Genomic DNA, 27610 nt, shown 5'->3' with positions numbered 1-27610 from the left:
AAGGACAAACTCCACCCACCAGAGGCATCCCCAGTATCCTGTTTCTTCTTTCACCTCTTGAAGGGCCCATTCAGCAGTGAATCCATCACCAGTTAATCCACTGATGGAATCAGCCCTTTAATCAAATCCCCTCTCAAAAGCTCCACCAACTGTTGACCGAGCCATCAACACGTGGGGCGTTTCCTATCCAAAGACAAGGGACCAAGACACAGCAGGCACAGTTTCTACACCACGATGCTTCCCTTTGATCAGCACCAGACTCAACATCTGACTCCGCTCTTTGAGACCTCTGTGGCCACGGCCAGTGCTACCCCATCTCAGTCTCTTTCTTCATCGTGAGATGGCAGTGCTAACTGGTGGGAGGATGGAGAGAGTGCACACAGCTCCCTCCACTGCATCATGAGACTGTGGTGACTGACACAGAAATCCCCTGGTGACCTGGACTGGGCCAGCCTGTTAACAGAATCTAATCCAGAGTCAAATCCATGAGCCTGAGCAAATGCCAAGTCAACACAAAGATTTTCTGTATTCGATTTTAGCAATTAGATTACTACAAGATGATCACTTTTTAAAATGAATCCTGGACTTTGAAGTGTCATGTCCACCCCATTTGAAAAATTTAGAAACCTCCAGTGTCCTGGCCTGCCTGACCTGGTCCCATTACACACCATTATCCAGTTCCTCTGTACTCACGAGGGAAAGGGTCCATCTGGTGGGGTTTTCCCAGCCTCTCATAGAACGAACTTGGTAAAAATAAACCACTGTCTTTTAATTAAATTTTTTTCTTACACTCGTTGAGAAATTCTGAGTTAAGTCTTTGCTGTTTGGAGAACGGGGTCATTGTAGTTTGAGACCTGAGTCATTCCCACTGTAGTTACAGATCCTAGAAACAGTTGCTTTTTGTTAGCTAACTGAGGTTAAGAATCTGTGCATTAAGGGCTTTGATTATCCGCACTCCACAAATGCCTTCCTCTGATCTCCCGACATTTGACAAGAGTCTTGATTCAGGGATTAAATACTTTCTCTAAAGCACTCTGCTTCCACTAGAGCAACTTGCCTTGCATAATTAGTGGTGACCTGGAGTGCAGAACACTTTCCAGTCGGGAACCATGCATTTTGGAATAGGCATGAGACGCATCTGTAGTGCCCTCAGCCCCACTGTCTGCAGAGCGCTGGTTGCTCCTTTTGTGCCTGTGGCCTCACTCTTAAGCTTTTTACAACAGAAATGTGTTTCTGTTTGTCTTTGGTTTTCGTTGTGAATTAATGTGAGTTTGCAGCTTGCTCTCTGTTGTACCAAACTCCTGTCCCTAGTTCTCTGATAATCTCTATTTACGTGTCCCAAGCAGCTCTGTGAATGACTGGGCATCCAGTGAAACTGCCTCCCCCACCTTCTCCCTCCTCTTCTGCTTGTAGCTGATTGCTTCTCCTGGAATTAATACTCCAATTAATGGCATCCCTGTTGACCCAGTGACTCAAGCCAGAAATCTCTGTCCTGGCATGGCCTCCTCCCCATCAGTCCCCCAGATTCTGGATTTAAGATAATACTGCAGAAGTTCCAGGAGCAGGACTGCTGATTACTTGGTCACATATTTATGTCACTAATCGTCATTGCAAGTCTTTCTGACCTTCGTCTCCTCTGCTGCCTCCAGTCAGTGCTTTGCTTGTGGCCTTGCCATGCACACAGTTCCAGTCTGATGGCTTCTGTAGCTCTTTTCTGAAAGACTCCCTCACTGAGGACTGCCTGTGATCCCCACAGAGCGACTCCTGTGCCTGTGTAGCCTGCAGATCCCATCCAGACACCTGGCTGGGGAGCCCCGTGGCCCGGTCCTGGGCACCCCTCCAGCATGCCTTACCCTGCTCCCATGGGCCTGGATTTCTTCAAGTGTTCCAGAATGCCATGCCTCTTAAGACAAGCACGTCATTCTCTGCACACTGTTCTGACTTCTGAGAATGCTCTGGCCCCTTCTTTCCTCATTAATTCTAGAACAACCTTCAAGACCCACCTCAATTTCCATCTGCTCAGGAGCTCTCCCTGGTTCTCTGGGTCCCACAGGATCCATACAGTTATTGGCTGTATCTCTAACACACTCTGTTGCAGGTATCATCTGTATATGACCTTCCTAGGGATCTTGAGCTTGAAGGCAAGGCTTAAAGCTATCTTGGTACCTACAACATCTAATAGCTGTCTGGAGCATTCAGATTTCTTTGGATGAAAGCATCTCCGAGACTGATTTAAAAACATATTCATGAGAAGAGATTGACCTCAAGCTGTTCTTTCCCTGACTTCATATAAGCACTGTTTGTTGTCAACAATATAGCTTTGTTTTCTCTTTGCTTTTTGTGTCTGTTGTAAGAGTGTACCATCAGAACCTATCCAAGGTCTCTTTCTCTCTTTTGCTGGTATCAGTGCTAAAGTTTTGGCTGAATCTTTTCTGAACTTGTAATCAGGTACCTTTTCAACCTTGGAAGTGTTCAGCCAGTCTTTACCACCTCCGTTGATGCTGGCCACTTGATGACGTAATTTGGGCATAAACATTGAAATTACCCCAACTTACTTATAGGCTTCTATCACGCCTATGTTTTGGAAGTGTGCTTCCCACGTTCACATGTATCTCCTGTTCCCTGAGCTCTGTTAGACAGAATCGGTCCTTCCGTGGCAAGTGTCGGCTCTCAGTCCAGAACAAAATTGTGTTTTGTGAGAAGCCACAGCTAACACAACGATGAGCTGAACATTTGAGGAGCCAGGGAGAAATAATGGGATTCATTTTCAATTCATACTATTGTAGGCAGGAGCCTCGGCCTTCTGAAGTGACTTTGTATCAGAGGTTACTGTGGGCTCCACAGAACTCCAGCCAATGCGTCCACTGCTTGGCTTGGAGGGCGACGGCAGAGCTGAGGGAATGATGGCTCTTGCCAGCCTTTCTCTGAAGTTTGGCCTCTTGGCTCAGAAACATGAGGTTAATTTCAGCCTACGCTGCTAGCTTTACTTTTGAAAGCAGTTCATTTTAATAGCAACCTGCCTGTACCTTGAAAAGCGTCCAAAAGCAGCAAGAAAGGTTTGGCTAGTAGTCTAGATCAGTAAATTAGCTATCACTGGGCTAGCAGTCAACAGAATACTTTGCAGTCCGTCTCATTAATCTTTTATTTCTGCCTCATCCCCCATATTTATTATGTTCTAAATCACAGAAAAAAATTGACTATTCGCTTGCAGATGATTGGAGAAAAAATAAAATTTCTTGGTTTGCACATTACCCCGAGAATACCACTATTGCCAAGTTGGTTGGTAGTCACCTTCCAGTCTCCCCTTAGCAAGTATTATAAACCCCGCTGTGATGCAAAACATCCACAAACACAGGGGAATTACAGTTACTTCTCAGATGCTCACAAGATGGAGTCAGCAAGAGTTTGCCACCCTTCTCTCCTCCATCCTTTTGTCTCTTTCTCATCTTTCCTTTTTGAAATATCAGCTACGTTAAGAGAAAAGAGGAATGGCGGTGTTTGTTTGGGGGCAGTGGGAGGCTGCTTACTGCATGCTGCGGGCACATACACTCTGTCAGTGGGGCAAGCCTGGCCTTGTGCACTGGGTGCACTGAACTCGAAGATACCCGGAGAGCGCGGGTCAGGCTAGGTATTGATTCCTCTTACATCAGTGTTTCCCTAGAGCGTAGGTGTATTTATTCATAAAGCCGAGATGGTGTCAGACAGGAGTTACAGCAGTGTAAAAACCGTGCTGCAGGAAAGCTTTACTAAGATTCAGCAATCAATGTGCTGGTGCCAGGGGGGCACCACGTGACCTCGGGACTCGGGAGGAGCATGCTGCTGCACTTCCGCGTGTGAAAGGAGAAGCGCAGCGCATGTCAGCCTCCACCCCTGTCTCCCGAGCATCTTTGCGTATAGACCTTAATGGAATGTGACGAAAAGTGAACCCTGCATTGCCCAATGGGTCGCTCAGAACCACAAGCTGCCCGAGCAGCTGCAGCCATGTCCTCTACTGACACCCAGTCTGTAACTCACGTGCAAAGGCCTTGTTACCTGCCTCACAGGGTAGGGGGCTCCAGGGTTCCACTGGGCAGGAGGTACTCATCGTGAATGTGCTCGCTCTGATATACTTTTGAGTGTTGGTGATTTGTTAAAACGTATGGATGGTTCTGTGTGTGGCCAGGCCATATACATCTTACGTAACTGTGGTGGTTTGAATGAGATGTCCCTCCTATCCACAGGCATCTGAATGCTTGGTCTCCAGTTGGTGGCACTGTTTGAGGGGGTCTTCCCAGGTATGACCCTGCAACATTTTGAGTTTGCTCTCTCTGCTTCCTTTTGTGGTTTGAGATGTGAGCCCTCAGCCCCTGCTCTTGTTATCATGCTTCTGCCACCGTGATGGTGACTGACCCCTACCCCTCTCTCTTCTGTAATAAAGGTTGCCTTGGTCGTGGTGTCTGTCATGGAAAAGGAACCAACACAGCACTCCTAAAAGTTTTTCCTAAAAGTATTTATCAAATTAAAACTTGCTGTTTGGCTTTTGAATTTATTTTTAGAAGCTACGTGTCAAATTTTCCCTGTGTCCTGAACTGGTTGTTTTTCTATTGGCTGGAAAATGCAGCTAGTGTCCAGAGCATCATTACATAGAATTCCAGACACTAGTTTTCTCTGAACTCTTTAACCTTTGCAGAGTAGAGCTGGGTGGGAGTCAGATGACGTAGACACCGCCTTCTCTGCTTCTGGCCCCGTGTGACCTAAGGCAAGTGCCTGGATTCTCTGGGACTAAGGTTCTTCATAGGCGCTGGTTGCTGTTTTAGAGACCGGTGAGTGGCAGCTTGTGAGACTGGGAAGCACTGCGTCTTGATTTCCACAGTCTCCCGTGCTCCCACTCCCTTAAAAGCTGCACCAGGGAGACACATCTTGGGTATGCAGACTCACACCCTGAAAGCAGCCACGTGTCCTGCAGGGCTGGAGCTTTAGTCCGTTGCTGAGGTTTGAGTGCAGTCTGAGTTCCTGCGTCATAAGTCTCAGCACATGACAGTAGCTGAGCTATGCGTGTCACGTGGACTTTGCTGGGCCCCGGCTTTGTACACTGATAACCACAAAGCTTGGGAGTGTTCTAGAGCTGTTCGCCCAGGCTCTGGGAGCACTCTCTAATGTATGAATGGACATCTTCCTGCTGAACAAGAGCAGATTCTCAGGACTGACTCTGGAGGTCTCTGGCTGATGTGTCTACGTTAGTGGGAAGGCCAGGGGTGACCCATGTGGAGATGAAAGGGTACGGTCTTAGGAATCTCACCATCATGTTGAGGGCTGTTTCCTGTACAGCTTTAGCCAGGTCTTTGTGACATTTGTCAACACAACCTACTTTCTTTAATTCTGGTTATTTGCCCCTCCTTAAAAATTAACTCTAAACTTCTCTAAGGTGTCAGCTAAGAGGTCATTCTCCTCAGCCTTGTGCTTGGCTCAATTCGAGGGCCCCTTCACTCCTTAGCCCCTTCTTACCCCATCAATCAGTCCAGGAAACAGTGGGGGGATGTGTGTCACATCAAAAGAGCCATTTCTAACACACCCCAATTTCTAATGTACTGTGACATTGAACTTATACTGCTGGGGTGAAGCGTTGTTTCTAATATGTTGATGTGTCACATAACTGTAGAAGAGCCCTCCTCCTCTGTGTCTGCCTCAGTCGCCTCGGCAGGCAACAAAGAAGTCGTTCTAATGGTGTCCTTTGCCCAGCAGCCAATGCAGGGATGGGATGAGCAGTGCCTACCCAACTCCGTATGCATCCAAGACCTCTCGCCTTGGAGCATTCTCAGCCTTTATATGAGTATACTTAGAGGAAGTTCTCACTCTGAAGAGTTAGGTCTTAGGATAGTGGTGTAGGATTTGGATGGAAAGTGTTGGGGCTCCAGGCAGAGGGTGGACAGCCCGGGGGAATCCTGCCTCCTTCTGTGTTTGCTTTCTCTTCCTAGTCCCAGCTCTGCCTTGCAACCAGACAGCCTTCTCTTCATGTTCTCTAGGCTTATGGTCCAGCTCACTTATGGGAAATCAACTCCCACTGGTGACGAAGGCGTTTTCGTTTTTGTTCTCAGTGCCTTGGCGTTTACCAGAGGAGCTCACGGAAGCTTCTGCTGTGAAGAGTGGACCTGTCTGGTGAGCAGGACTCCCAGCTGCTGCTGCCACCATCGGCAGCTGAAGCTGCTTCCCATGCTCTTTCTCGTGGCACAGACCTCTGGTGGAACGCCTTGTCAGTGTATGGACAGGGAGACAACGGGCTCTTAGGGGCCTATCTGAGCCTAGAGCAGAAGAAACCACACAGACTGAAATGGCTCAGTCTGACATCTCTGAGAGACAATCCAGCTCCCAGTGGGGTGTTTGCTTTAGGTTTTGAAATTTCACTTCTTCCTCTGTATTAGTTACTTTCCTCCTTGCTGTAATTAAACACTTGACAAAGCAACCTAAGGGAGAAGGAGGTTATTCTGGTCACGGTTTCAGGGCATGGCAGCAGGAACCCGAGGCACCTCACCCTGCATCCACGGTCACGGAGCACACAGAAATGAATCCTGGTGTCCAACACACTTTCTCCTCTGTTTGCAGCCCTAACCTAGGACATTTAGAGATTTTCCTTTCTGAGTTAACCTTTTCTGCAAACACACACACACAAAGTCAGAGGTTTGTTCCCATAGTAATTCTACATCATAGAAACACACACACACACACACACACACACACACACACACACACGGAGAGAGAAGTTTGTTCCCATGGTGATTATAAATCCTATCAAGTTGTCAACCAAGCCTAAGCTTTAACCTTTATACTCAGGACAGTTCCGGATCATTTCCTCTACTTACGTATCTTTTTCTTTTCTCTGTCTTATCACCCTCCCCTTTTCCCTCTACTCTGTCTCAAAGGAATACCCACAATGCACTGTGCATACGCATTGCCCAGCACGAAGCTCTAGTGTCCTCTGACAGTGTCTAAAGTAGACTTCACGACAGTCATGCTGTCAGCCATGGTGGATGTTGACCAGTGCCAACATGTTCCCATAAAGACAAGGTTAGGACTGTTTGCGATGGCTGTAGCCATAACACATCAGCCAGCAGTAAAACGAGCAAAACTTCCAACAATTCCCACAGGGAAAAAAAAATCTATGAATGATAAAAAAAAAAATACGGCAAGACAGTCAAGAAACTCCCAGACCATGCGGGTCTACCACTTTACCAGCCTAGTCCTTAACCAACTCTGTCCTGATGTCTGCAAGCAGTGGCTGTCGTGCATTTCTCTCAGCAGAAGAGGAAGAACACACAGTGTGTTTATGGAGTTAAAGGTATTGCCAGAAAAATCACTGAACCAAACAGGTTATTTATTGTGTGTTTCTGAGCCTCTGCTGATAGGCATGGTGACTACGAGGACTAGGGATACTTTGATGACATCTGTGATGTTGTTAGCTAAAAGGTAGTGACTGGGTTCTAGTTACTGTTTTCTCATTTTGAATTATTTTGTTCTATAGCCCTTTCATATAATCTGATAAACAATTTGATACTTGAAAATGTGCCTCAAACACACACACATAGACAAAGAAACAGCTCAATAAGAAGACAAGGCCATGCCTTTCTAGATTACCACTGTCATCCCTCTTCTCATCAAAGATAGCTTTTTTATGATTTTTCAAGACAAAGTTTCTCTGTGTAACATCCCTGGCTATCCTAGAACTAGCTCTTGTAGACCACGCTGGCCTCAAACTCCACCTGTCTCTGCCTCTGGAGTTCTGGGATTAAAGGTGTATACCACCACCACCCTGCTCAAGGATAGCTTTTATAGGTTGAAAACCTTGATTTTGCTTTTGTTTTAAGATTTAGTTTTATTTTCAATTGTGTGTGCACACACACGCACATGCTTGTGCTGTGGAGACCAGAATAGAGTGTCAGATCACCTGGAGCTGGAGTTATACTCTTGTGAATCATCCAGCGTGAGTGCTGGGAATTGAACTCAGGTCCTGCGCAAGGGTGGTGCATGCTCCTAACTGCTGAGCCATCTCCAAGAGCCCCAGATGGCTCCTTCTTGCCATTCAAATCTCAGCTTCACTGTTACCTTAGAGAGCATCCCTAATCCCCATGCCTTAGGAACCCTAGCCACCATTAACATCAACCATCCTCTCTCCTTCTCTCCTCCTTGCTAACTTTCCTCAGCCACCTGGTAGCTGGCTGGTAACTAGTCTTTTGTCAGTCTTCCCTTACAAAGAAGAAAGCCAAGTGGAGAGCTCACCTGTCTTACCACCTGGTGTCCCCAGAGCATAGGCGGTGCCTGGCCTGAGGCAGTAGGTTAAACAATTCCTTCTAGCCACACACTTTCCTCTCTCCATCTTCCGGGCCTTCCCCGAGGCCATTTCAGCGGAGATGTTGTTTCTGGTCCACCAAAATGAATGGTTATCCGACAGCTAATGCAGGAAAGAGCCTTACCCTGACCTCCCCTGGCTGAGGACTCCATGGTCCTGGACACCGTACATTCTCTCATTGATCAGCAGCTGCAGTTTGTTTGTAGAATCGGATTGGTACACCAACATCCACCCACTGTCTGTTAATGCGGGAACTGCTGGAGGTCAGTGAGTGCCGGAAGCTTTCCAACCCCAGATAAGAAAAGCTCTGGACAAGAACCACGTGGCCATCTGTGACTCGCGGCAGAGGTGCTGGCCCTGCAGGCCAGCTGGAGAGCATGCTTTGCTTCACGAACCGGACAGACAGAAGACGGGCCTGAGGAGCCGCCTTTCCTAGGACTGTTGCTTTCCCCTGGTGAGCAGCTCTCCCCTCTTCTCACTGCCCAGCTCCAGTGCAGTGGCCTGGCCTGAGCTTGCTCTGTCTGGGAATATAATTACTACATTTTCTACTAATGGCTGTATTTTACATGATAATGAGCCCAACTTTTTCTGTAGAGTCTACTTCATTTATGCAAAATAGACATAATTTGGAACGTGTATGAATCATGCTATTCTTTCAAGGAGCAGAGATGCTGTTATGGAGCCTATAAAATACAATTTTATGGACTCTTGTCAGGTTAACAAAAAAAAATGTTGGTCCTGTGTTCACCAGAGATAATGTTTATTGGAAAGCTTCAGGTAAAACAGAAAAGAACATTTGAATCTCATGGTCCTTGTGACTCCCTGTTCTAGGAAGGGAAATGATCTCCACCCATTTTCTACACTTTAAAGTAGTGACCTTGACAGACCGGTATCCTGAAAGCATTAGGGAGACTTGGTCGCTGATTTCCAATAGTATAGTTTAGAAGAAAACTAAATTAGCAGGGAGATGCAGCAAGGCCTCTGAAAGTGCCACCGCATCTCTTGATGTGATCCCCACAAGCAACCCACTGTATCCTGGAAAGAAAACACTGGCCTCTGAAAGATGACAAATACCTATGCTTTATTAAAGACAGTGGGTTATTGCTCATAAGTGGATAACTGAGAATTCGCATTTATTGAAGTTTGTCATCAACATGTGGAGCTTGTCTCAAAAAACGATAACCTGCATGAATACCATTCTGCAGTTTGGTTTTTAGATAGAATTAATTTTCCATATTAATTTAAAAGTTGGGCATATGAATTAACAGTTAAGCATTTTAGAAGTTCTTAGCTCTTGGGGCATTTATTGATCTTTGTCTTTTATGTGAACTTGAAAAACAGATGCCTCATGATTGAAAACACATTCAACTCTAAAAAGCCTAAGTTCAGGGTAAGTTCCTGGAAGATAGCTGGAAGGAAACTTTACACTCACACACAAAATCTTTGTTTTCATTGAAAATATATTTTTTTTCATATAGTATATAATGATTACAGTTTCCCCTCTCCCAGATCTCCCTACTTCCCCACCCAAATCCTCACCCTTCCTTTCTCTCATTAGAATACAAACAAGCACCCAAGAAGATAATACAATAAGATAAAATAAAAACAAGTCAGGATGGAACAAAATAAACAGATGGGGGGAAAGTCAAAGAAAAAGCTCAAGAAACACATACAGATGCTGGGAACACATTCACGCACAGAGAAAACAAAACCAGAAACCACATGTGCAGTGGGGTGGGGGGAGACAGCATTGTGAAACAAATCCTCCAGAACTATCCGTGACTTCACTTTGTGTGGGCCATCTACTGGTGAGCACGGGGCCTGCCCTTATGTGTGGTTTGTGTACCTAAATGAGACTCAATTGGAAAACTGATTTTTCCTTTCTAAGTGGTTATTAATTCAAGATTCTTCTGGATTATGGGTGGGAGCTTATTTCTACTTCCTCCCTCAGTGGCAGGACCTCATCTGGCTTAGACTTGGTCAGACCTTGTGCACGCTGCCACAGTCTCTGTGAGCTCATATGTCATATACAGTTTTAAGCTTGGACCTAATGCCAATGACCTGGCACAGAAACGTAAATATTTGCTTATTTTAAACTAATAATCGATTACTCTTTATTCTTTTCTAAAGCAAGAGCTCAAAATAGTGCGAGTGTGTGTGTTTGTGTGTGTGTGTGTGTGTGTGTGTGTGCTCTCTACTTTTTTTTTGAGACAGGCTCTCTCATTGAACCTGGGGCCCTGAAGTCTGGCTAGACTGGCTAGGTAGCAAACTGCAGGGATCCGACTGATGCCCCAGGGCTGAGCTGCAGTGAGTGGCCACATGTAGCTTTGGACATGGATACTGAGGATCTAAATTTAGGTCTGCGTACTTGTGTTCACTGACTTAGCCACCTCCCCCTCCCTAGCTCCCACTTTGGCCTGACTGCCAAGGTTCACTTTGATCTGGGAAGGTGATAGGCTAGGTTTGATGACAATTTCAGACTGTCTTCTGAAGAAAGGCATGCACAGAGAAAGTTTTCCATGTAATTGTAGGTACTTTTGGTCTCGCTGGGCCTGGCCCACCTACATAGGATCTTGCCTTGCATCTAGCTGAAAAATCTGGATGTTCCCAGCACTCGGGAGGCAGAGGCAGGTGGATCTCTGTGAGTTTGAGACCAGCCTGGTCTACAAGAGCTAGTTCCAGGACAGGCTCCAAAACCACAGAGAAACCCTGTCTCGAAAAACCAAAAAAAAAATCTGGATGTTGTAATCTCTGGCGTTAGCATAGCTCTCTATGGAGAGTTTTGTTTTATTCTGCACTGTGATTTTTTCTGCCAAACAGAAGCATTTGTTGAGCCCTTCACCATGATGTCTATTTGAGACGCTGATAATCATGAGGGAAGTGGCTATAAAGCTGTGTGAAATCCTTATGGAGAGAAGCTGGTTTTTCATCAGGCTGTTCACCCTTATAAAAGACAACCCTGTGTATTGTCTTGAGCTGTAATGTCTTTTGTGTGTTAAGATATAAACACTTAGTCTATTTTCTGAGTAAAGTTAATTCATGCCAGCATTCAGATTCTTTTAGAAAAATTGAAACCTGGCTTTAATTCCAATTAGCCATAATTGATGGGTTTAAATAACAGGCGCCCTCCATGTGACGGTTAAACTTCTCAAAAGTGTTTGGGAAACTCGTAACACTGGTGAAATCATTGCTTTTACTTACAGCTTAAATCCTTTGTTGTTTTGTAGTTAATGGTTCTCTAATGTGTAAAGCCCTTTACTAGACATGGAAAGGAAAACAGTCAAAATGGCTCCAGTCCCACCAATCAAGTGAGCTTTCTCTTACAGAAGGGGAGTAGAAGTGAATGCTAATAGTAAGTGTGGAGAGAAGATCATGTGAGAATGGGGCTGGGGAAGCCAGGGAGGCCTTGGCAAGCTCCGCCAGCAGGACCCTAGCGGATCAACAGTAGCTGCTTAAATAAAAAAAAGGCCTTTGCAGAGCCCTCTTCTGCTTTATTTTCCTGAACTCTATTCCTAATTCTGCCTTAATGCCTGGGAGAACATAACTTGCCACGGTCCCCAAGCTCGACTAGAATACACAGAAGAAAGAAGAAAGAAGCAGGCAAGCATGTGGAGAGCCCCTGCCTCCTCCTTTCCTTACTCCTTGGGGGGCGGGGAGGGGCGGCCTAGAAGAAATCAGTAGAGTTGTTCTGGGCCGCATTTAAATCTCTACTGCAAATCCCGTGGGGAGAGTGCCTTGGCCAAGACCATCCTTGGCTCCATCCTCATAGCCCATTGCTCCAGATGTCGGGACAGTGGCCACACAGGCTCTTTCTGCCCACAGCAGTGAAAGCTTCCTTTCTGTCATCCGGTACTCATGTGACATTTGAGGTGTGAGCGTGGTTACTGGTGAGGGTTTCTAGGACAACTGCTCAGGCCATGAGACTCTTCACCACCTCCCAGCTGTGTCGTTTGACCACGCTGCTTTGCACATAGCTCATAAAAGGAGGAGCTAACAGTAGCACCAGTCTTGAGGCTTGCTGTCGATGTGTCCTTTGGCCCACTCCTAGCCATCATCATTGCCATTTGAAGTCAGAGCAGTTGGGCTCAGAGGTTAATTAACTTGCCCCATTTCACACACAGTATGACCTAGAGCCGGGGGCTTCCTCTGAGCCTCACTGTACACTCCGCACACAGAATGCATCCATAGTGAACTGAACAGAATTTCAGAATTGCGTTTTCAGATTTTGCCACAGACAAACTTGTTTTATGTGTGTTCTCTGGTGATGACCCTATCTACTTCTAGACTTTTGTTTGTCATGTGACTCAAGATTGACAGTAACACCTTTTGGGACCTGTTATCTGTAAATTAGGTTTATTGAGACAGCCGTGCTTTTGTTGGCCAGCTATGTCTCTCAGCCACCTTTGCGCTGCAGTGGCAGTGTTGGAGTTGTGAGGAAAGCAGTGGCCTCCAAAACCTGAAATATGTATGCCCTGGCCATTTACAGAAAACTGATGAGTTTCCTAATCTCACTTAGTATTTTAATCTTTCCCTCCTGAGATCTTGATTCTTAAATTTTAGACACCCATCAAATTCTTATACCTCCATACCCCACGTCCTCCTTAAAATCAGCATCGACCAGATGGTTCACGTTTATTGTCCAGGGGAGTAAATCCCTCCTGAGCCTCCCATCCCTGCTAAGGACACTACCGTATGTCAGCATGCCGTCTTCCTTCTCACTGCCTGGGACCAGTCTGCCATGAACGCCTGTCTGTTCATTATCCCGAATGCGTGATCCGCTTGAGAACATTGGATTGGACTTTGACTGTGCCACTGTTTCCCATTCCGATGTGCGCAGGCCCGAGCCCGAAAGTTCCTCTCCAGAAGGTGTTATCGGATAACAGCTGCTGGTGCATCTCGGTCATAGGAGAGAGGTCCGTTGCTGAGTTGCAGACATGCTTTTCAAGTAAAAATTTGGAAATGATAGGCAGAATATTCTTAAGCCTATAGTTTCTTTGCTTGAACATATGAGGGGAAAGGGGTTGATCGAGTCTGCGCTTCAAAACCATTTATTTAGTGCTTTGACCTGGAATCTCTGCTCTTTGATGCAAGGTCTCCTTCACCGAGGGTGACGAGTTAAACCCTTAACGTGACATTATCATCTTCGTTGTTCATCCAAAGAGCAGAGACAGATGATTATTTTGATCCTCATCAGTATTACTTGAATATTATTGTAAAATTCATGATATTATTAGCTCTGCTTATTCCCTTATGAATTTAAATGATTCTCTGATAACTGGTAGGAGCACCGAGGAATATCGCACAATAAGCTTGAAACACAAAGGGATTAGTGGGTAATTAATATCCACTCAGTGCCATAGCAGCTTTGATCTTGGTATTTGTTTTATCTGGCAAATATTTTCATAGTGCCTTAATTTCAGCCTCTATTTGAAACTTAGGCAGGAGTTGTCTTTGTTTTCCGAGAACAGCAGAGATGCTGACAGCACTTATGTGTAGAGCTGAGGCCATAATTAATTCCGATTCTCCCAGCAAAGACATTGGTCTTTGTGTAACACAAAATAATCTCAAGAATAGCAGGTCCATGTGCCAAACAATGATCTTTAAGACTCATATTTTCCTCTATTGCGGATAATATAATACATCTATAAGCTTCCTCAAATCCTCCCTGGAGTTTTAATTATCTGTAGACTTTCAAGATATATTTTGATCAGATATGTAAAGAAAAAGTATAGCTCAATTACTGTCAAATTAAGGGTGATTTCATATCCTGACTCAGAGAAAGATGCCACCCACCAAGATTGCTGAAACTCCGAAGGAAAATAGCAAGTGTTTGTGGATGTTAAGCTACTGCAGTGATTCAGTGCCTCCTGTAGTGGTGGCAGCTGCTGTTGTCACTGTGTCATTGTTTGTAAGCTGGTGACCCTGTAGGACCTCCCATCTACCTGGCAGGTAGCACTCCAAGACTCACTAATAGATCACACAAGTAGATTCATGTCTTTTAGGGAATAGGAGCTTGCAGGTCTGCAGTATTATCCAGTGGTTGTCTAGAGAAAAAAAAAAAGCTTGTGTTCATTTATTTATTTTTGCAGTACTGAGGGTTGAACCTAATGACCTCCCACATGCTAGGCAAGTGCTCTACCATTGAGCTGCATGCACCCCAGGCATTTTTTTTTTTTTGAGATAGGGTTAGCTATGTAGTCCTGGCTATCCAGAACTTGCTGTGTAGACCAGGCTGGCCTCTCATGTAGAATTCACAGAGATTCTCTTGCCTCTACTCTCAAGTACTGAGATTAAAGGCATGTATCACCTTGCCCCGCTATTTTTTTTTTTTTGAGACTAGATCTTTCTGAGGATCCTAGCTGTGTTCCTTCTGAATCCCAGATGGCCTTGAACTTGAGATCCTCCTACTTCAGCCTCCTGGATAGCTGGAATCATAGACATGTGTCATCAGGTTCTACTCCCACTGATTTTGTTGTTGAGAGCTAGAGAGTTTGATCAATGAATAGAGCATGGCCTTAGACTAGTTACTTTGTGGTTAAAGTGGGAGGTAATGCCTGTTTCATAAGAGGTGTGATGGGAAGCACAGGGAGAATCCTGCAAGACATCAGGCTCACGGTTGGTTCTGGGAACACTGTAGTGATGGTGACTGTTGACACTGTTGTCATCAACACTGTGTTTTAGGCTTATTCTAATTATACAACAGCTGTGTTTGGTGTTCAAAAATTTCTTTGTCACCTAGAGATGCTCCAGTTAGAGGTGGAAGAGTCACGTCACTCTCAATAGGGAAGTAGTGCTTCTCTAGGATGCTAAATGCTCTACACAAAAATATATGAAAGTTATTCACAACAGTTCATGTTTTAAAAATGGACGCTGCTTGCTTTGGCACAAAGAAGTGACGAGGGATATGAAAATGCACAATGAACAGTGATGTGGCCTGGGAGAGCTGACTCCACCCCTCACTAGCCACAGCGGCAGAAGACCTGGTCCTGTCCCTCACTCCTGACCATGGGCCTGGCAGAGCTGACCCTGATGGCAAGGGCATAGAAGAGCTGGCTACCCCTTGCCTGAGGGGTCACTCTCAGTGGCCCAGACTGACCCATATCCAGGTTTTGAGTTGGCCCACTCTAATATCTACCCATCAGTGACCTGCTGGAGTTCATGAAGGGACTCGTCCTGCAGAACTATAGCTGCAGTATCTCCATGGCTCAGGGTAACAGCAAGAGGAGCTTTAGTGAGGGTCCAGTATTGATGCTATATGAGAAACCAGAGTGCCAACAACTCGTTGCAATGAGTTTGCAAGTAAAGCTGTTTCAGTAACTGATATACTACATGGTACACAGAAGCTCCCACGCCATCACAATTACTGAGTGTGCAGTGGTGGGGCGGGAAAGACGGAGGAGCAAAGTGGACAAGTCAGGGGGAACTGGAGACACGGCAGCTGTGTGACTGTATGGGAGACGTTACTCAGAGGGTTGGCAAGATTTTAATTTTAATAATTTTAATTTTTAATTTTTTTTGTTGGGCAAGGTTACAAGGATGGAAAGCAGATATGGAAGGGCTAGAAGATAGGTGGGATTGGAGTATATGATGTAAAATTCCCAAAGAATCAATAAAAAAATAAGTTTAAAAAATACACAGTAGTTCATAATTTTTAGAATGATATTCAGAGACTGTTTCAGCATATGGAAAGAGCCTTTGACATGTCCTGGTTAGTATTTTGCCAGCTTGATATAAGCTAGAGTCTTCTGGGATGAGCGAATGGCCATTGAGGAATTACTTCCAAACAGATTTGCCTGCAGACTGGTTTGCCATACACTTCCCTGATGTGGGAGGTTCTACCCCTGGGCAGGTGGCTCTGCACTGTGTCTAACAGCAGACTAACCATGTGGGGCAAACCAGTAAGCCCCAGCCCTCTGTAGTCTGCTTCAGCTCCTGCACCAGGTGCCCACCTTGAGGTCTCGCCCTTACTTTCTTCAGTGGTGGATTGTGACGGAGGACAGATAAGCCAAAGGAACCCTTTCCAAGTCACTGTTGGTCAGAATGCTCTGTCTCATCAACAGAGAGCAACTAGGGCAGCGTCTCAACTGGCAATCACAGCCAACAGTGTGGGCTAGCTGGCAGAAGCTTGACCGATGTCTCTGTAAAAGGTCAAAAAGCCATGTTAGACTTCAGAAGCATTCACTGTTTTCTGTGAAGTTGTGTAACTTTATAGACTAGGATTTGTCTCAAGGTGTGCTTACTACCTTTGTTCCCTCATCTTTCTAACAAGGAGTGGTCTGGTGCTCCTGGTGGCAGAGGCAGAAACTTCTGAAATAAAACCCTCCCTTTAGCCCTCTTCTCAACTTGTTTTTTAAAAGTTTTTTCTATACGTTGCTAAAGCCTCGTATATGTAAAATAAGCTAGCAACCATGGGAGACCTGAGCAGAAGACTTGGAATTCTCGTTGCTGTTGTTTTAAAGACCCACGGCAGATGCGTCCTCTGCAGTTACTTGTGTGCAGTTTGGGACTCGGTGACTTCACAGAGCTTCAGTGCTGTGCGCGGACATCAGACAGGGGTTTATATAAACGAGGCTCCTCAGACGTCTCATTTTCCTATTCCGCTTATTGCATCTAGCAGGGACTGCACTGTGGTAAGTGTTCATTTCTCCTGTGCCCGTGACCTGTCAGGTCACCCAGCACAGCAGCAGGGGTGGGAGAAATGTGATTCGGAGTCAGTCGTGGCTGACTGACTCAGACACCTACGTTTTTCTTTTCACTGGTTTATGGGTTTCTCAATATGGTGCCTGCTCTTCTGTTGTTTGAGCTCCCACCTGGAGGGGACGTCTGCCTTATGCTCTGCCTTACGTATTGTTAATAACCTGTGGGCAAAGTAGGATAAAAGCAGTGTGGGAGACCCATCATATTGATATCCACTGTAGTCCAGTGCTCAGGAGGCTGAGGCAGGAGAAGAATGAGTTTGATGCCAGCCTGGACTACACCTACAGCGGGCGCTTTTTCCTTTGGCTTCATGACTAAGTATTGGTCCTCTCTCGCATGGCTTGGCACTTTGCGATGGTTGCCCTTGTAAAAAAGAGACCTCAAATTAAAGTTCTGACTTGAGAAGGCAGAGAGGCCTTGGGGCCTTAGATTCCTGTGAGCTTAGATACGTAAAGCTTACAACTTAATTTCAAGAGGATCTTGCCAGCAAATTCCATAGTTCTCGCTATGGATGCTTAAACCTATGGTTTGTTTCATTAGATAAATTACGACATTTGGGCACACAACGTAGATCATTTCTGTGATTAAATTCTCATCCACTCGCTAGACGATTAAATGCTTTATTGCAAAATGTGAAAGGACTTTTTAAATTTGGAATGTCAATTTTAATTGAAGCACCATCATGCATTCTAGTTTGAGCATTGAGGAGGAACATTAAGCCACGTGCTTAAGTTTTAAAGCAAATGATTAAGCTTCATTAACTTTAAGGCACCTTTCCTCAGGGTTTTTTTTTTGGCGGGGGAGGGGGTTATTTATTGTTTATACAAAAATAAAAATAAAAATAAATGTGTATATAGACCGCCATGTGCATGTTGATTCGGCCCTATGTTAAGTAGGGTCAGTGGCATCAAGACAGGAGAGCCATAGCCTCTGTCCAGGTCCCCATGGGGTTTGTTACACAGTGGGTGCTCAGAAGTAACAAGCCAGTCTCCAGGCGAGTAATCAACTGCAGAAAGTTGGCTCTGGCTAGCGTGCCAGTCCTCGGAGTGTTGTTGAACCGCTAAGCCTCAGTTTCCCTATTTGCGCAGAAGCATGTGACAGTGTCTGTTTTGTCATTTTAAAGGACATTTTAAAGGGAGTCTGAGACTCAAGGGGAATGTTGGTCCACTTCCGAGCGTTGGATGGTATTGGTTCTGGGAGTCCTCCTCCGTGTTGTTTCTGTGTGGTATTTACTGCATGCCATTGTCATGCGAGTTCTAACATCCCGCTGCCATTCAGCAAATGCATATTGAAGCTTCGGAAGCTAATATTATGATACTAAAGTTGAGGCAAAATGGTAATTTCTTCTCAGTTATTTGACTTACAAACACTAGTTGGGCATAATTACAATTTTTTTTGTTTCTTATGGGGAATTACTCAGAATCATATACACTTACGATTAAATCATTTCCCTCTGTACATTAAAAGCTTTTATTCGTAGATGAATGAGTATAAAATTATTATGGAGGTCTACGGTAGTTAGATGAAAGTTTGGCATTTAATGGATTGCTGTCACGGCACAGGACCTTAGATCAGGACAAGCGTCACATAGAATTCACTCTTAGATATGCTGTCTCTTTAATGATGGGGTTTACTTGAAATGAAATCTTGCAGGCTTCGATGAGGAAAATCAATGAGCATGTGCCGTGTCTTCTGTTCGCTCTCTGGCTCGGTGTGCAATTAGATTTACTGCACAGGATCACAGTATGTGGCATATATTAATTTTATACTCACCCTGCCCATATTAATTTTCTAGTCTCCCTGCTGAAAAGTGAAGCCAGAAATGTACTAATAAAAAGTCATAACCATTAGCCAGAGTCACTAGCATTGCGGGTCTGTTTTGTTTTATCTTCAGCCTTTTCTGTATATTTTTAGCTGATATGTCAATGATTGAACCCATCTGAGTTCACTTTCGTTATGTGCTGTCAGGGAGAGCTGAACTAGAGACTGTTGACATACAGCCCAACACACTGTCCAGGCAGGAAAATAAGATGCAATCTCACACCACTCTTTAAAGCGTCTTGTCAGTATATGCGTTCATATAGAGAAGAATAGTGAGGTCTGGATGAAAACTTGGGCAAAGACACTCCTCGGACATGTTGTTAAGCTCCGAGAAGCATTAATCGACGGAATAAGATCACTGACAGGTGAGACCCAAACACTGCCCATTGCTAGCTGCAGCCAGGCTGGAGACCAGGTTTTATTTTTTCTACTCTGGAACCCCAGCTGGAAGCACAAGCCACAGCGGCTTGCACAGACCTTCCCCTCATCCCAGAAGAACGACTCAGATTATGGCTCAGAGAATAGAAAAGAGCTTGTCTCCCCAGAGGGCAGCTCCACTCCCCAAAGAAGCAGCACTTCCTCAGGTAATTCCCCAAAGCGTCTCCTCAGCTCCAGTAGATGGAGCTAATGAAGATAAGGGTCTGGTCTGTGTGCCTGATGGGGGGTGGGGAGAATCTGCCCTCTTTGCGCAGCAGGTAATAGAACATTTGTGTCTCATGAAACTGCATAGAAATTAAAGACAGGGAAAGAGTGAGCCTTACCAAGAATGTTAGACGCACGTTTGAAGAGAGACATCCCAGGCATGGCTCCCTCCGCAGAGATACATGCACAGGAGTAACTGTGTTAGGAAGAGCCTAGGCAGGTGGACCGCATGAGAACCAGGGAACTGCTTCCTTACCTAGAGCTGTCAGCAGTAGCACGAGGCATTTCTTTGGGAAGGTTTTGTTGCTTTTCTGTTATTGTATGCTAGCATGCTGCTCTCTGAGAATATTTTTGTATATATACGTAGTTCTCTCTGTAGTTTATCTTGGCCCATGCCATGTAGCTAGAAGCTTTCCAGTTATACTTTGAACTTCGTGACTAATCATTAGATTTCACTAGCAAAGAGCCCATAATTTTTGGGGTGTGTGATCATTATAAGGACATGTTGCAGAAAGAGATTGTTTCCTCCTTTTCCCCGATAAAAATGGTGTTTGTGGTTATGTTAGAAGAGAGAGTTAGCCATGAGATAGACATCAAATTGTGATTTGTAAGTATATGTCAGTCCAGGCAGACTAAGTGGTATGTTTGGGTAACTCAGGGAAAAGTCCAGATGCATTCCCAGGGCAAACACCGACTGATGTTAAAGGTTGGCTTCTGCTTAAGTGAGGGCTATGTTGAATTGTTCAAGATTGAGTCCTTTGACAAGGAACTTCAAAGAGTCATAAGATAACCACAAATGGTCAGTCATGAGATAACCTATAGATTTTGTCATTCCTCCCAGTGAGTCATGCACAAAGATGTCACTAAAGGAAACAAAACAAAAGTCAGTCTTTAATAATCTGAGACTGTAAGATAGGCCATCTGACATGAAGCCATAGTTAACTCTTTGCCGAATGCTTATTAGTAATGCTTGTGCAAGGAAGATAAAGTAGTGGGGTGTGTGGTAAACACAGTTCCCTGAAGATCTTCCTGGGAAGATGTGGCCGGCAGTCACATCCTAGATGGTAAATACAAGACACCATGTGATTAAGGGTCAGGGTGTCTATTCCAGACCTGCCTTATTTGTTCTAAAGGCTTCATACAGAGTTCTGTATCAGGGAACCTGACTGTCTTGACTTAGGCCAGAGATCAATAGACTTGCTGTATATGGAACCAGCCTGGCCTGCATTGTCTGGGTTGTGTGGTTCCCTTCTTGGCTCTCTTTGATCTTCACTAGATCGCAGCTGACTGGATCCAGGGTCTCTGTAACAACAGAGAAAGAAGAAAGACGGGGCTACTGTAAACAAAGGTAGCATATTCGTCTAGTTTCTGCCCTCCGCCTGGGCAGTAGACAGGGTGAGTGGGCCTGATGTGCCAGCTTTCCTTTAGGAGACTACAAACAGTACAGGCTGTGGTAAGTTTGTTTTCTCTTAGTACAAGAGATCTATTTTATCTGCCTATATTTGTGCGTGCTTATGAAAAGCACTGGCTTGCTGTAATGGCAGTTTTGTGACTGTGATGAATTTAATAAACCATTTGTGCTGGCTAGTTTACGTCAGCTTGATACGAGTTAGAGTCATCTGAGAGGAGGAGCCTCGGTCAAGAAAATGTCTCTGTAACATCAGGCTGTAGGCAAGTTTGGGGCATTTTCATAATTAGTGATTTGTGTGAGAGGGCCCAGCCCATTATGGGTAGCAGTATCCCTGGGCTGCTGGTCCTGAGTTCTATCAGTAAGCAAGCTGAGCAAACTGAGCAGTCCAGTAAGCAACTCCCGTCCACAGCCTCTGTATCAGCTTCTGACTCCAGGTTCCTGCCCTGTTTGAGTTCCTGTCCTGATGTCCTTCCACGATGAACAGCAGTATAGAAGGGTAAGCCAAATAAACCCTCTCCTCCCCAGTTGGCTTCTGGTCATGGTATTCATCATAGCACCAAAAGCCCTATGTAAGACATCATTTCTTTTTTTGAAAATGGTTTATTTTCTCATACAATATATTCTGTTTAGAGTTTCCCCTCCCTCTTTTACTCAGTTCCTCCCCACCTCTCCTCCCCTTTAGAAAAGAACAGGCTTCTAAGACATAACAACCAAATGTGACTAAATAAAGTATAATAAGATGAAGCAAGACTTTTCATATGGAAGTTTAATATGTCATATCCTGACAGGAGGAAAAGAGCACAAAGAGCAGGCAATAGTCTGAGACTCGTTCTCACAGTCAGGAATCATGGAAATACTAAGCTGATATATATATAAAACCTGGTGCAGACCCATGTCTACCCTGTGCTCACTGCGTCAGTCTCTGTGAACCCATATGCACCTTGCTTAGTTGATTCAGAGGGCTGTGTTCTCCTGGTGTGCTCCATCCACTCTGAGACTCCATTCTTCTTAGAAAAGCAAGCTATGGAGGTAGCATTCTCACGTCATATAGTGCCTTCATTTTCAGTGTCCAGCACGGTGGCTGTCAGTGTAGCCAGAGGCATGCAACCCTCGCAGTCAGCTTCAGAACATTCTCGTCAACCCAAAAGTAGCTTCCACTGCCTCGCTATCTTCCCACCCCACCCACAAGTCAGTATCTCCTCCCCAGCCTGCTCTAATGGAACAGGCAAGACAACCCTTTCTAAACACTCACCTGTGATGGTTGTAGCTGTGAGAGTTTGCTGAATCTGCTGGAAAAGCGTGCAGTCTGCCTGTGACTGATCGGAAGATTGCGTTATCACCGGGATGCTAACAACATGTAGGAAGGTACTTTCCAGGCACTGCCGTGTATACCTCAGCCATTTGTTCTACCTCTTCATGTAAGTGCTTTTAACAGAATCTGCAATAAATAGCTTATCGGTTTTGTATTTTTAGGCCTCTGGTATACTAGTTAGCAAAAGCCCCTGGGACTTTTGTATCAAATTTGAAGGGATAACTCCCCGCTTCTGAGAGGTTACAGCACCACAGGGGAGGGATGGATTTGCAAAAAAAGACAAATGAGTATAAAATAATGTCAGAATGCTCTTAACAGCAGTGCTTATGGAAGGGACAGTCACTTCAACTGGAGACTTGTGGGGCGGGCAGTCCACAACAGCTGCTACAGAGGTAGCCTGCAGACTGCCGATGCATTAGGAAGGTGAGGAGAAGGACCAGCGTGCTCAGACATGTGAAGATAGAGACACTGTAGAGTGCTCAAACATGTGAAGATACAGCACACTGTAGAGTGCTCAAACATGTGATGATATAGCACACTGTAGAGTGCTCAAACATGTGAAGATATAGCACACTGTAGAGTGCTCAAACATGTGAAGATACAGCACACTGTAGAGTGCTCAAACATGTGAAGATACAGCACACTGTAGAGTGCTCAAACATGTGATGATATAGCACACTGTAGAGTGCTCAAACATGTGATGATATAGCACACTGTAGAGTGCTCAAACATGTGATGATATAGCACACTGTAGAGTGCTCAAACATGTGAAGATACAGCACACTGTAGAGTGCTCAAACATGTGAAGATATAGCACACTGTAGAGTGCTCAAACATGTGATGATATAGCACACTGTAGAGTGCTCAAACATGTGAAGATACAGCACACTGTAGAGTGCTCAAACATGTGATGATATAGCACACTGTAGAGTGCTCAAACATGTGATGATATAGCACACTGTAGAGTGCTCAAACATGTGAAGATACAGCACACTGTAGAGTGCTCAAACATGTGATGATACAGCACACTGTAGAGTGCTCAAGCATTTGAAGATAGAGCACACTGTAGAGCGCTCAAACATGTGAAGATAGAGGTCCTTGGGGGTATGAGCAGATGACAGTGAAGAATGGTGGGAAGGAGGGTGCTGAGGAGAAGCCTCTGAACTGAGTCAGCATCCAGAGAGTCCTGTGTGAGGTACCAAAATGCCAGTGTCCTCCAGCACAGCTTTCTCCTAGGACTGCTATGGCAAGGAACCACACAGGACAGTGCAAAGTAATACTTACCTTCCAAAGTTCTGGAGTCCACGAGCCTACAGTCGAGGCACCTCAGAGAGTGCTTCCCTGTAACTCTAGGGAGTTCTCTTTCCAGCTGCCGATAGCCTCAGATACGTCTTGGTTTGTGGCAGCAGGATTCCCACAGCTGTCTCTATCATCATGTAACGGTGTCCCCACCCCTCGCATGTCGCCTTCCCTCTATGTAGCTGTTCTCTTGGCCTTTCTTCTGCCTGTCCATCATCACTCTTCCTTTCTATACACATATTTCACCATGCTTGATAAGAATCTTCCAGCCTGAGAATCCAAAGTTAAAAGGAAGGCACAGAAGAAAAGGCCTCCGGATCAGATAAGCATCTCCAAGTGGGAGGAAAGCGACATTTTGCCAAAATCATCTTGTGAAAATCTTCATGCCCTGCTTATTTAGTTATCAAAAGTGTGAGCCCCAGGAAACCCGAAGCACAAGTGATAGCCGTGCTGCCAGCACGAGCTCTTAGAAGCCCAGTGCTTGACGGCTGCTGAACAGAACACTCCTGTGCTTGGAAATGGTTCAGACATGAAGTGAGCTGCTCCCCAGAGGCTCGTGTGCAGGCCGAGCTCTCAAAGCAGCAGTGTTCAGAGGGGGACTGCGGGGAAGGATTGGATCATGAGGCTGTCTGGCTTCAATTGATTATATACTCAATCGATTCTAGGAGGTAGGGAACTTCGAAGGCGGGCCCGACCTGGAGAAAGTCAGCTGCCGGGGATGCACCCTTGAGAGAGAGCACTTTGCCATCTTTCACTATCCCTTCCTGCCCTCGGCCAAACAGCCTGGCTGCCACACCGCTGCCTTTCTTCCGCTCTCTCAAATTCAGAGACTCACAGAAATTAGCAAGTATTCTCACCTATGTTATTATTGATGAAACTGGCTGGTCATTTGCATAACAAGCTGGATAAATAATGTCCTTTGAGTAGGCCACAAATTATATCTTATAAACTAATATTTCATTTTGATAATGATAAAGTAACTCTTGTTCATGATGCTAAATCAGTGGATACTGTCGTAAACAATACAGAAAGTTCCACAGAAATCAAGGATTTTTTTCTAGCCAGATTTCAAGATATTTCCTGATGCTTAACCTAAAAATGTTGGTACCTGATCTAGAAATATCGTCTCTATTTCTTCATAAAAAATAGTTGTGGAAGGCTGGAGAGATTGCTGGCTGGGTAAAACATGAGGGCCTGAGTTGGGACCCACAGCACCCAAGTAAAGAGCTGAAGGGCAAGAGCATCAGATTCCCAGCACTCACTGGCCAGCTGGGCCAGCCTTTCTGGGAATCCATGAGTCTGCAGTCAGGTGTTTCAGAGCCGTGTTTCTTTTCGAGGGGAAGAAACCCCATGCCATACCCAGCTTCTTTTTTTACTTTATTTTATTATTTATATATTTTATTTTGGTTTTTCAAGACAAGGTATCTCTGTGTAACAGCTCTAGCTGTCCTGGAACTGGTACATAGATTTCCTCTGTCATTTAAAATGTCACAAACATCTAGGAAATAAAGATAGGTGTATATGTGATGGTCATTTCTTCTACAGATGTCTTAGAAGAAATATATTTTAGGTGTTAAGCAAAATAAAGACTCTTTGAAAAATGCAGTAACACAGCCGTACGCCATTAGTGCTGTCTTCCTGAAGCTGAGCTTTTCAGAGTCATGCCCCAGTAAGTGGGCATTTGGGCCCAGCTAGTCTGGATGTAGTATAGCAGCAACCTTTGGGTGAGGGGTTTCATTTGACTGCTGAACAAGTCCTTATCACCAACAGAGCTGAAGGTCATGACCGTGGTCATTGGGATTTTGGTCCTGGCTCTGGTCTTAAAGAACTCTGTGATCCTAGCTGAGCTTTGGTTTCCTTGTGGCTACCATTCAGAGCTGAGCTATGGTGGAGTTTGCGCTCAGCTCTAAAACTGTCTTCAGCCTGCTCTGAAATGGGCACATATCCTGAAGAGTAGAGCACAAGCACCCAATCACACCAAAGATGTCAGAAACCCGGGCACTCTGCATCATGAATACTGTATGACTTTTCTGAGATGAGACAGAGCACAAACTGAACGGAATCAAAGAAAATAAGAGGCCACTCGTCTAGCATGTGCACGGCCCAGGCTAAGCCCAAAATGAACAAACGTGGCAGTCTTCATACAGCATGTTCCAGTAGAGTAAAAGCAGTTCACAAAGAATCCCAGCCAGCCCAAAGTCTTGTGTGGTCCTTTCATAACTATCTCACAATCACAATTAAGGAACTTTCTCTTTCATTCTGTGGCATGTTGTTTTCATAATTAGTTCTGCAAGCTCATCCTGAAAATGATGCTTTAAAATGCACCTTCCATCTTTGAAATGGTGTAATGAGGAATGTGAGCCTGCCTGTTACTTCTGTGTTCCTTTGAATTTCTCTAATTAGGAAACAGCAGCAGTGAGGTGGCTGTGTCAGCCTTGATGTGAGAGCTGCAATGGCCTAAGCATCACCTGCCCACCCTCCTCTCTACCTTAAAGGTAGGCTGAGATGGTAGGAGGCGTGACAGGTTTTCCATGCACTGATTCTGCTGGTTTCCCAAGACTGCTATAACAAAGTGGCACCGAGCGTGTGGCTTGGATGACAGCAATAGCATATGTCAGCTCTCTATGCTGGGGCTAAGATTTAGGTGTCAGCAAGGCACGCTGCTACAGGGGCTTCAAGCAAGTGTTCCGGGGGGCTCTCTCTCTCTCTCTCTCTCTCTCTCTCTCTCTCTCTCTCTCTCTCTCTCTCTCTCTCTCTCTATCGCACCTTGATTTAAGGCAACAAAACCTTGGTGTCTGGATTATGTTCTCCTAATGTGAGTGCATGACTCTGAATCTAGAGGTGTGTGTGTATGTGTGTGTGTATTTGCCTAGACAGTTGAACCCCCTAATGGTCTCAGAAAGGTAGCAGATAAGTGTATAGACTTGGACATACACAGTTCAACATTGTATGTCACCCTGCAGAGGCATAGCTTCCGATTCAGTTCTTCTCAATGCACCATGACTTACTCATCATAACACAGCCCATGTGCACTGAGCTCTTGCTGTTTACTGTGTGGCTCTATTAGGGTGTTTGAGCACACGTCGGTTCATGTATTGTTTACCTTCAGATGAATTCCTTGTCTTCCTCTGAGATACTAAACATGATATCTTACTGAATGTCTCAGAATTGCCAAATTCAACTTAGGTCATCATGTAATTGTTTCCCATCAGAGAACAGCTGGGACATTCCGCATGTGGTGACATCTCATAGAGCAAGCTGTCTGTTGTGTACATATTTCCAGTGGCAGTCTGGTATGATGTCTGCAAGCAACGTGGAAAGGATGTGATTGAAGTGGTTGTGCGTGAGTGTGTGTGTGTGTGTGTGTGTGTGTACGTACAGCTCTCCCTTGTTTCTGAGTGGGTTGTTTAGTACACACACACTCACAAATACCCAGATCTGCAGGTGCGTATTTCTTATATAAAATGGCGTGGTATTTGCATAAAACTTGCACATCCTCCAGGACCCTTTAAATCGTCTTTGAATATCACACCCAGCAAACCATGAATGCTCTGTGAGTGGTTGTTATACTGCATTGTTTAGAGAATAATAGCAAGGAAGAAGTCTGTTCAGTAATGATGCATTTTTGAATATTTGATGTTTTGTTTTCATTCAACAGTGGTTGAATCCACACATACAGAAGGTTGGAGAGAGACACACACACAGAGAGACAGAGAGAGAGTTGTCACATAATACGTTCTAAGAAGTCTTGAGTTTGGACAGATGCCTGCTGTGGGCCCAAGAGAGCAGGACTTTGGAATTTTATGAGAATAACTGAACTTAGGGTGTTTATAAAAAGTGTTGTAACCAGTTCACTGATCAGTAAACAGGTAACTAGCTAAGCTATGACCAGTTGACTCTGGGCTATGTTGGAGCCTTTCCTGAGCCTCATTTCTGTGTAATTAGTATCTGATCAGATTGGTGCTTGAGGTTCTTAGAACCTGTTCTGGTTCAGTAAGCCGTATTTACTGGAAATCGAACTTTTGCTTTATTTTGCCTGAGAAACTCAATTTATCCTTTTACCAATTTGTGTGTGTGTGTTATAGATTTATAAAGATAGTGATAGATA

The 27610-nt window shown here is 45.0% G+C and overlaps 1 protein-coding gene across 3 annotated transcripts in view; it reads left to right on the top strand.

Moving 5' to 3' along the window:
- The window catches only part of Pag1 (phosphoprotein membrane anchor with glycosphingolipid microdomains 1), a 158360-nt gene that overhangs the window by 60384 nt on the left and 70366 nt on the right, over nucleotides 1-27610 (top strand). The window lies entirely within an intron of this gene.

Source organism: Microtus pennsylvanicus, chromosome 5, assembly GCF_037038515.1.
Source record: "Microtus pennsylvanicus isolate mMicPen1 chromosome 5, mMicPen1.hap1, whole genome shotgun sequence".
In the NCBI taxonomy this organism is placed as follows: Eukaryota; Metazoa; Chordata; class Mammalia; order Rodentia; family Cricetidae; genus Microtus; species Microtus pennsylvanicus.
This window is presented reverse-complemented; position numbering and strand designations above follow the sequence as displayed.